We start from the raw sequence: 11880 nt of genomic DNA, 5'->3' as shown, positions 1-11880 counted from the left end.
TTTCTTTACCTGTCGCTTCCTGCAATTTAACTGTCAATCAAAATAGTCACGACTTTCCAGTCAGATTTGAATTTAACAGTACAAAGTTTTGAGTTTTCGTTTTGAATTTCTGAGTGGTCTACATTTCTATTTGACGTCTGTTTTCTGCAGTGGTTTAATAATTAAAATAAATCGGCCTTTGTTTGAGTTGAGTATTTGTTTTCATTAATTTATCTAATTTGTTCCGCACAAAAAGTGTCAGTTTTGGCTCCCTGCTGTACTGCATGGTTAAACGTCTGGATAGAATTAGCTAAAGTAGCTCAATAAATCGACTGTCAATCATAATGACGAGTATAGCGTGTGGGAGGAGTTAGAGGCGCGGCTTAGAGTCAATTTGTTGATATAGAAACTGTCATTCATAATTGATATAGGAGGTGCTAGAAGTGTGATTCAAAGTTGAATAGCGTAAAGAATACTGTCAATCATAAAATATGGGAGGTGTTTAAGGCGTGGTTAAAGTCAACTTTCAGTACTAAACACTGTCAATCATAATGACGCGTGAAGCGTGTGGGAGGTGTTAAAGGCGGGGTTTAGAGTCGAATAACTGTAAAGTATACAAGTTTAGTTTTACCTGAGAAAGGATGGTGTAGTGAATAGACCAAGGTTTTAAAAGTTCTAATATATAGGAATAATGAATGTTTTGATGTATAATATCTGAAGGGATTATCATGTAGTTTGCACGGATTAACTAGAGATTAGTTTGAATTATCGCAACCCAAAACAGGAATATCTTTCCTGCAACAGTGTGGCATAAAGTTATACAAAGTTTTTGCAGGATTATTTTTTGTATGGAATGTATACAACGGTATATTGCTCTTCAAGTGAAATTGGATATTTGGAAAGGGTTTTTTGAGGCTGGATATTTGAAGAGTTTTTTTTAGGCTGGATATTTGAAATGTGTCTTACGTGGATTATATATATCAATTGTGTGTAAAGTTGTAAAAAAATGGCGACCAGTTCTGTACCTCCGACTATATATGAGGTTAGGGAACCAACACCAGAATATGCAGAGATACAGCCTGCTCCGGTATAAACTTTTTTTTAATATATGCCCATTATTACCCTCAGTTTCTCAATAAGAGTTTCCCCTGTCTCGCCTCAGTTATGATTTTTACTCTGTAAGTGCCTCAGTAATGGTTTCCAATTAGAGTTATTCAGTAACTCATCTCTGAGATTCTCTGATAAGAAGTTCCTCAGCAGTTTAGTTTAAGGTGATGGTGTCCTCCTTGAAATTCCTCAGTAGTCCTTACAAGATCCTCAGTAATGATTTCCCCTTTCAAACTTCTCAGTCAAAGTTTTTCTGCATTAGTTTTCCCTTTTAAGTATTAGTTTTCCCCTGTGAATTTCCTCAAAAATGAAGGAACTGGGGAAGAAAAAGGCTGATGCAGCTATCATTAATCATTACCTCATACCCATTGCATTTCAAAGAAACTTGCATTTAATGTAAACAGGACACAATCTGGTTCAAGTTTGACAAATTTTGGGATGTTGTTCTTCAAATTTTTGTACAGGATTGAATTTCATTAAATTTTAAATCTGTAATAGTTGTATTTTAATTTCCTGAACCAGTGTTGAATTGTTACATAAACAGCCTAAGGGTAGGGGCTAAATAACAATTATAAACCCCTATAAACTCCCTTTTAACAATAGTGTCAATCAGTGCTAAAATAACTTATAGCCCCTTTAAAATAATTTACCTCTCTCTTAAAGATAATAGTATGCCTTTTGAAAAGGGATCAAGTCAATTATCCGAACAGAGGATTCAGATTACATGGGTTAATTACTTTCATTCATTCATTCATCTTTCATTCCTTTATCAAAGCAGTTAAACTTTCATTCATTCAGTAAAGAAGAATGGTTTTATTCTTTGTGAGGATTCATTCATTCATTCATTCATTCATTCATTCATTCATTCATTCATTCATTCATTCATTCATTCATTCCCTCTTCTTTTTCAGTGTATTCATTCATTCATCCATCCTTGTAGCATTCATTAATTTTTTTTCTCTATTCTATTTCAGAGTCCACAGATATCCCATCATGCTGACCTATCTCAACATGGCCGACCGTGTGCAAACTGTAAATCCTGTCCTGGACTTAGCATGCATTATTGGAGGTAAGAGGATTTTTTGGTTTCTTAAATAATCACCCTGGGATGGTCACTGTCAAAATAACAATTCAGAGTTATATATAACTAGCCTGTAGAACAAATTGGCCCTACTGGCTACAGACTCTGGACTATAATGGGTGATTGGAGACGGGTGATCTTTTGACAGCTGAAAGGAACTATAATGACAGTTTTTTATGGAAGATTTATCGAAAGACAATGCCCTAGGGTGTGAATTTTTTATTTTGGCTGTTTTTTTTCTGAATTTGTCTTCCTCCATGTAAATATACAATTTGAGTTTGAAACACTGTGGAATATGTGTGATTCTTTGAATGAATGAGAACTTGAAATGCAGGTAAACCAAGAGCACCAATTGCATTTTGCAGCCATTTTGCTTGAGAAGTTTTGAAGGTTCCTTTAGGTGAATCATATGCCTGCCCAAATTCTTTAATTTGAAAATCACAGAGAAACTTCTTAATCACTAATCAAACATAACTGGCAAATCTATCAAAATCCAACCAAATCAACATCCCTGCATCACCATGAGCAGCCATTTTGTGCTTGATAAGTTTTGAAGGTTATTTGAAGGTCAACCCTGCGTCTGCTGGTGTAATATTAAAACAGAAACAGTTTAATTGGAATCTGATTTGTCTTTTCACCATCTGTTGGCTGTAAACTTTCCCAGTTTATTTGTGATTCGTATTTTAACTAATTACTCACTAGGTGGCAGCATTGAAATTAAACGTAACTAAAAACGAATTGCAACATTTGTTGTGTATGTAAATATTAGACCAGTTTTATTGATATTGATTTATAAGCTTATTTGTTTTTATTTTTGCTGCAAAAAGTCGGATGTAAAACTTCTTTTTACTTGTAGAAAATAAGACCCCTTCAAAATTCTGTCACTTTCTTGTACAAATAATATATTGTTAAAAAATTGTTCACACCAATCTTCAAATGAATAGCCATTGAAATTACTAATAGCGTTAAAAAACAGATTTATGAAACAGATAATATATTTTTTTAAGATCTCATTGTGTGTGACATCATTTAATGAAAGTTTTTCAAAAGTAATTGTTAACTGTATAACTATATATTTGCTTTTCTTACTAAAGGCGAACTGCTTGACTTTTTGTTAAAATTTAAAAACGTCTTAATAAGTTTGTAAAGAAAAATGACAGCTCAGTTAAACTTCTAGCTTCAGTGGGTACTTCAAGGGTATATGAGTCTTCCACATTAAACCCTTGATCTATGAAGATTCATATCATCTTAAATTAATAGTCATTAAAGGGATTGTAAAGAAGTTTTCTTAACTTTTAATGTGTATAAGGGACACTGATAGCATAGATATGTACCATTCCAATTTTCAGTCAGACGTCTGTGGTTCCTGCAATTCTACTAAAACTAAGTGTATTATGAGATAGCTTTCGCAAGAGCCCTTGGATAATTAGGGTTTTATTCACATTACCATAATAAGGTCAACAATTGGAAGTCCATTTTCCAAAATTTATTCTTAGCAGATTCTCTTTCATCTAGGCATGATCGCTAAAAATTTCACTGATTTGGATGCCCTCAATTCACATTCCTTAACCCAGGGTGCTCTCAGTTGAACATCCTTAGCAACAGGGAGCTTGACCTTGACCAAAAAAATATCTCACTAATTGGTATTACTATTAGTTGATTAAGATGCTTAGCAATGCTCCAAAAGTCATAATATTATAATGTTACTAGGGAAATTTAAATTCTTTTGATCTTAATGCTGATTGGTTCATTTGAATTTCAAACTGCCAAATTTAACGGCAGGGGTTTTAAAGGGTAATTAATGAAGACTGGTCTTAGTGTTATAATTGTGGACCCCCTAGAATTTATCCAGCCATCCTTTAACTTCTTGAGTGACTGATTCAGATATTTAATTCGCTTGAAATGTTTTGCGTTAAATTTTTTACGCTATTTTTAATTGGCACAATTTTTTTATGAGATTGTTATAATCATTTCAATATACCATAGAACTTTTTAAAATTAAACAAGACTTATTCCCTATCATTTTGGGATTCAAGCCTTGAGGTGTATCAGGGGCATTTATAACTACCTATAACAGGAAGCATATTTCTTGTACAGTTTCCCTTATTGTATACAGCATTACTGCAGAGAAGTAAGAAGCAAAACTTTTTTGAAACCTTGAAATTTCTGTCAAAGGTGAAAACTGTAAAATTATATGGAGGTGTGATTTTAAACACCAGATGATGTCATAAGAATCAAGCACTGCCATGCATTAAAATCTGTAAGGTAATAGCCAGATGATGTCATAGGATGCCAACACTCTTACCAGATCAAACTACAGTCTACCCACATTGTGGTGAATTCTGTACAATTTATCTATCAGTGAATGTGGAATTTTCTGCCATGCATTAAAATCTGTAAGGTAATAGCCAGATGATGTCATAGGATGCCAACACTCTTACCAGATCATACTACAACCCACCCACATTGTGGTGAATTCTGTACAATTTATCTCACAGTAAACTGGAATTTTCTGCCATACATTATAAACTGTAAGTTGATAGAGAGGTCTGGTTGAAGAGTTAAGAAAGGTTCTATTCCCGACGGCAACCAGATAGAGTGGAATACACCTTTCTGTAGATATATCAGGTTTCTTTCTAACAACTCTTTAGTTAGCTTTCTAAACCCAGGCCCTGTGTGCTACAGGCTGTACACGTTAAAGATCCCTCAGCAGGAAATCAACAATACTTTTCTCTCATTGAACACTTCTTTGTGTTTACTGTCTTCTTGCCGGTAACTTAGCTAATAATAAGTTCGTGTTTCTGAGACTAAGGTACAATTGGTTAACTGGATGTCAGCTTGTCCTTTAAAGACATTTTGCAATTGCTATAATGTTCTATGTTATGAACCAGGTCTCGACTGTGAGCATAGACCAGCAAAAAATCCTGCTTTATCATTTCTGATCTAAGATATACTTCTGCCTCTTTGAAGATGGCATAACAGTCTACTTACTTGTGAGAGCTACTTTAAAATTAGTCATGTATTTTGGCGTGTGTTAGGTTTATAATGGAGTGTGCCTTCCACCTCATATTTTTGAGTTACAGACATATGGAGAGAGATAGAACACTCTAACTTCAACTGGTTCAAATTATTCTTCCACGTTACAAATTTAGCTAGTTACAAATTTACATGGTTATGAATTTGCCTAGTTACAAATTTACATGGTTATGAATTTACCTAGTTTAGATTTATCTAGCTACAAATTTACCTAGTTTAGATTTATCTAGCTACAATTTACCTAGTTTAGATACCAATTTACTAAGTACAAATTTACTTAGATTACTCAGAAACTTGCCTAGATTTATGTAATTTGTCTAGTTTAAAAGTTTACCTGCTTGCAAATGCACTAGTTACCAATTGTACTAGGACAAATTTACCCAATTTAGATTACATAGTTTACTAGTATAAACTTGCCTAGTTTTGATTTACATAGTTTGCCTAGACTTTCAGATTTACTTTACACATCAAAGTTTACATAGTTTATTAAAGCTAGAATATAACTTGTTTCAAATTAAACTAGCTGCAAATTTACTCAGGATATAGCTAGTTGAGCATTTACTTAGTTTATCTTTTATCTAGTTTAGTATTTACCTAGTTTAGTATTTACCTAAACTTTATCTAGTTTAGTATTTATCTAGTTTAGTATTTAACTAGTTTAACAGTTACCTAGTTTAGCATTTATCTAGTTTAGTATTTAACTAGTTTAGCATTGACCTAGTTAAGTATTTACCTTGTTTAGCATTTACCTAGTTGAGTATTTACCTTGTTTAGTATTTACCTAGTTGAGTATTTACCTTGTTTAGTATTTACCTAGTTGAGTATTTACCTTGTTTAGTATTTACCTAGTTGAGTATTTACCAAGTTTAGTAGTTACCTAGTGTAGCATTTAACTAGTTTAGTATTTACCAAGTTTATTAGTTACCTAGTGTAGCATTTATCTAGTTAAATATTTTGGAGTTTAGTATTTATCGAGTTTATTTAAGACCATTTGTTCCAGCGGATGCTGTTCTATCAGCTGAGAATTTAAAACAACAAAATTCCAAATAAAATTCACCATTAAAATCAGAAATATGATGCTTGAATTTTCTCCTATCTAAATGGTAGTAAATCTTGCAAGCAGTACTGTATTTATTTAAACCTATATTAAAGCCAGGGTGCCACTGTAGTACCTTTGAAGTTTGATGAGGTTGAGTTGATTTGCTGAAGATATGATCTAGGTGATAAGTTGAACCTTGGCCTTGGGTCATACTTCAGATTTCAGCTTCCTGTCTGGAATATTAAAAATGTTGATCAAGAATTGTCGACTTTGAGGTTACTCCAAACACAGCTTAGTTGCAGCTGCCCTGTATCACTATTTGAATTAAATTTTTGGCTTCAGGCTTGTCTGTAATTACATCAAAAAGTAATAATTTATTAATTCAAATTTGTCTTTGATAAATGAATACTTACTTACAGCTGTCCTGTACCACTTTTGTAAATTAAAAATTCAATTTCAGGCTTGTCTACAATTAAATAAGAAAATAATTTTAATGTTATAAGAAATAATGTCATATTATTTGCTTGGTAGAATGATCATTATCATTTTGAGACTTTCATAGCATGTATTATTTAAAGCACACAAACTAATTGCCAGATTTCCATTTTTGTTAAGTGACACACATAGCTAAAATATCAACTATTGTAAAATAACTGTTTCCCTTTAACATAATTCATAATGTGTCAAATATAAACATAATATTTTTTTGATGTCCGATTAACATTTTATCATATTTTCCTCATAATAACTAATAAGAAACTGAATGCCAGATTTTCATTCTTAAAAAGTGTTACACAAGGTTGAAATTAAAATGTATCAGCTGATAAATCAAATATAAGAATGGACTGTTTCTCTTTAACTTAAATCATGATGTGTCAAATTTAAACATAATCTTTTTTTGACATCCAATTAACTTTTTATCATTTTTTTCCTTAAAATATCTATTAGGAAACTGGTGCTATCGGTTGAAAATAAAGCCATCATGTGATTCCTAACCCATTAAACTTTCTTAACCTACATAATGATGTCAATAAACCTTATTAAAAATTCACAGGGGGTCTGATAAAATTTTCTTTCGGCCAATTCCCGAAGAAAAATAACGATATCTACACAAAATCACAATGGGGTCTTCCACCATTTTTTTCGAATTTCATTATTATTTTTCTATCCTTATCTGATTATCTTATATTTAATATTATATTGTGGTTTTTGTCTAATATTCATTCTTATAAAAATCTGAATTTTATTTGATTTATATGGTTTCTATTTTAAGTATAAATCTTGTTTTATATTCTGTAGAGTGTCCACAAGATTGTGAGTCTTTGTTTGGTTAAAAATTTCTGGACCTTATTTTTCCAAAATCCAGAGTGAGTTTTACATCCTATTTTTTCTACAAGCTTTGAATACAGGAATGCTCTTCTACTTGTGCTTCTGTTTTTAATCCAATGTGCTGCACAAATACCTTAAAGGAGCACCTTCACTATCTGTTTGACCAATCATATCTTAGTTTCAGAAACAGCAATTTTTTTAGCTTACACAATCAGTAATAGTGTTCACAGCTCAACTTCGAGCCTTTAAATGTGCATCATGTATTATTCATCGTCCAAATTTGAGCCTTTACATCCAAGTGTATCCATAATTATTCACTTTTGAAAGTTAAAATTTCAACTTGAATTTTAGTAATACTATGCCATATATAGAAAACACATATATAGAAATAGACAGTGAAATTTCTAGTTTGATGTATTTTTGAAGGAATTATGTGATTTTTGTGAGTTTTAGTAATTCTTAAGACTATTAAAGCCACATTCAAGACCCAAATCAATCCCTGAAAATATCGACTGTTCCTCTTTAAGATGTTGACCTCAAAAGCTTAGTTCACCTTTTTTTAATGTGATTTTTTGGTGATTGACATATTTGTTTTCTGTAACTGGCATTTAACAGAATTTATCTGGGTTGAATCTTTATAACTTTCAGTTTTTAAGGAAATAAAATAGCAGGGTGGATTGTTTCAAATGTTTTTTGTTATTGTTTTTTTGGGGAAAAAACATGCTTTATAATGGTTTTTTATGAGGATTTCCTGGTTTATGTCTGTTTATTAAATTTTTAAGATTGTTTATGTTATTGTTAGTATTGTTGATAATCTATGACAAAACTGCTTCATTTCATTTCCCAACTCTTCAGTAAAGAAGGTAACTTTGTCCCACCTTAGAGATGGAACTATTTTGATACAAGATGACAATTTTTAACATACTGAGCTCTGACATTACAGAGAAACACAGAAACATGTCTTTTGATAAACGCCCTCGTTGTCTAGATTTTCCCTCATTGCACACTACATGGTGTTGCACACCTTTGTAAGCTCAATTAGGTGCAGTAGAGGAGTAGCAAAACACCATTTCATATCCTTGCTCTCTAGTAAAGAAGATATCTTTGTTCCACCTTAGTGATGAAACTACTGTGATACAAGATGAAAACTTTTGACCCGCAGAGCTCTGACATTACTGAAAATCAGAAGAACATTCTTCGAGTCATGTGGTCTGCGTTACTGACCAGCTGAGGCATGTTGGGATAAAAATGTCCGTCTGTTCAGAAAGTGAAGGGTGGCCATATGGTTTCTTCAAAGATACCTGACTTTGTTTACACTTTTGCTTCAATGTACATGTATTTTTGCTATAACATGAAAAATTTGCTTTGATATAATCCGCAATCGGAGATGTTGTTTTGATATTTATTTCCTGAGGACCAAATTATAAGGCAGACAGTTGAGCAAGTTGGAACACTGATAGCATCAATTTTCGTACAGACGTCTCTTGTTCCTGCAATTCCACTCAAACGAAACTTAAGTGTTTTATGAGGTAGCTATCAAAGCCCTTAGATATTATTAGCAGTTATTGCAATAGTGACGTTAAATTTGTATAATTGCCAAACATCTAACTTAAAATCAGAATGGTGCCAATCGATGCCATAAATGTTCCTGATACTCATAGAAAGGTTAGAAAACCTCTTTACAATCCCTTTAATGTACTATGAATTCAAATTTGGATGTTACTAAACAAAAAACTAATGCTGAAACTGAGTGACATAAATTACATAACAAACTGATCAAATAGCTAGGCTCTAAACACTTGATCTGATACAGTGAGGAGCTTCTTTAAACACAGAACAATTTCAACCAACCCAAAGAGATTCTCTATTTCTCTCTGGTTCTTCATTTCAAAAGCTTTTAAGAGATATCAGAGGCTGGTTAATATTACTAAGATGGAATGTTTTTAATGTTGGTATAAAATACCACAGGCTATATGGGGTCAGCATGGTATCAGATACTTCTTACTGACTTAAAACAGTATATAGTCTTTCAACGTTTTACATTGTGATTGCTCTGGTGCTAATGGGCAACACAATGCAGTGAGCAATGGGGGAAATGTTGGTATAAAATACCACAGGCTATATGGGGTTAGCATGGTATCAGATATTTCTTACTGACTTTAAACAGTACATTGTCTTTCAACGTTTTACAATGTGATTGCTCTGGTGTTAATGGGCAACACAATGCAGTGAGCAATGAAGTAAATGTTGGTATAAAATACCACAGGCTATATGGGGTTAGCCATATCAGACTTGAAAGAGTTCATAGTCTTTCAAATGTTATGAAAATGGAATGTACATACTTCTTTTCTTCTCATGATTTGGATGGTGTAGATGAGCATCACCATGAAGTGAGCTATGGGGGAAATTTGTCATACAGTGACATTAGCTTTATTCATTTTCATGAGGTTTTATCAGTGTCCAGTCTCGTGCACACAAGGTCTGATCTGAAAGAATTCTGAATTCTGCATTATCCATAGGGAGAAACCAGGACAGGTATTCTCAAAACAATCGCGGCGCTAGGATAACCTGGAAACAGTGTTAGAAGTTAAGACCAATCGTTTCGAGAATACACTTCCTGCTTCAAAAACCTGTTTATAGATTTTCATTTTTTATGGTAATTGGTTTTAGACTTTTATGTACCTTAGTTTTCTAATTTTATGCAATAAGATAAAATCTAAAAATTGTTTGCACTTGCTAGTAAGTTTTGGTGTATTTTTTGAAAAGAAAAGGCAAGCAGACGGATATTTTAATGGTGGCAATTTATTAAAGAAATAAGCTAACATTTATTATATGTAAACTTCACTCGGTGGGAGGTCGGCCATTTTGTTAATTGTTGCATCAGTGGTGATAACGCTAATAGTTTATTTTATTCGCTGATAAAGACCGTTAAATTACATCGTAAAACAGAAATAGGTAGCTATAAACTCTAAAACGAAAGTAAAGTTACGTTCAAGTCTAAAATATTGAGATGTACTGATTATGCAGTGCTTGATTTAACACCTCATGAAAATATACCTGCAACTATCTTTGGTGGGAATCTTTTGACGGACTGAAAAAAGGTAGATCTCTACAAACAACTATTTTGAAAAACTTTGAAGTGATGCAGTTGTCTAATCATTTGCATTTCAAGCTGATCGAGCACAATTAATACTGAAGAAAAATAAAGTTTGAGGGATAAAGTGATCTAAATATTTGCTTGCTGATAGAGCTCAATTTCAGCTATTTGTATAGCCATCTCTATATGGGCTTTACTAGCTGATAGAACTCAATTTCAGCTATCTGTATAGTCATCTAAATATTTACTTTACTAGATGATAGAGCTCAATTTCAAATATATGTATCACGTTTCAGAATCAAAATCTGATGTCTGGTTCTTTCACAATTCAATAATAAGATATCGAAGCAGTTAAAATTTGTTACATCTAGGAAATTTATTATCATTCAAACTTGCAATCATTACTAATATTATGACTCCATTGGAATCAACTTGTTATTGTCATATTTAACTTTGATAAGTGTCACTGATGGCTGAAATGAGCTCTATCAGCTAGTATAAGCAATTACTTAAAAAAGGGGAGAATGGGGCCATTTAAACTGCAGAAAAAAATTGATTCTGGTTTGTAATTTAGACCATGTTTTACTCTGTGTAAGTCCCGTCCCCTATGATTGGCCACTTGATATGAGTTGAATTGAGTCTATTATATAACCTTATATCAATATTGACTACTTCAACTAGTCTTTAATAATATTGAGATAGTTGTCAAGTACTAGTATATAGTTTAATTGAGATATTATCGAGATGCTTGTTGTCCTTATTGAGATCTTTTTTCAAGCACACTGTTAATATTTTGAATGATATTTATGACAAATACAATTAATACTGGGCCAATTTTGGTCCTATTTCAAGAGAACTTTTGCGATCAATTTTGTCATGATATTGAGATAGTTGTCAAGTCCTAGTATATAGTTTAATATGATGATCTTGAGATAGTTGTCAAGTCCTAGTATATAGTTTAATATGATGATATTGAGATAGTTGTCAAGTCCTAGTATATAGTTTAATATGATGATCTTGAGATAGTTGTCAAGTCCTAGTATATAGTTTAATATGATGATCTTGAGATAGTTGTCAAGTCCTAGTATATAGTTTAATATGATGATCTTGAGATAGTTGTTAAGTCCTAGTATATAGTTTAATATGATGATCTTGAGATAGTTGTTAAGTCCTAGTATATAGTTTAATATGATGATCTTGAGATAGTTGTTA

The sequence above is a fragment of the Lottia gigantea genome (genome assembly GCF_000327385.1).
Source record: "Lottia gigantea unplaced genomic scaffold LOTGIsca_24, whole genome shotgun sequence".
NCBI classification, from domain to species: domain Eukaryota; kingdom Metazoa; phylum Mollusca; class Gastropoda; family Lottiidae; genus Lottia; species Lottia gigantea.
Note: the sequence above shows the minus strand (reverse complement) of the source record.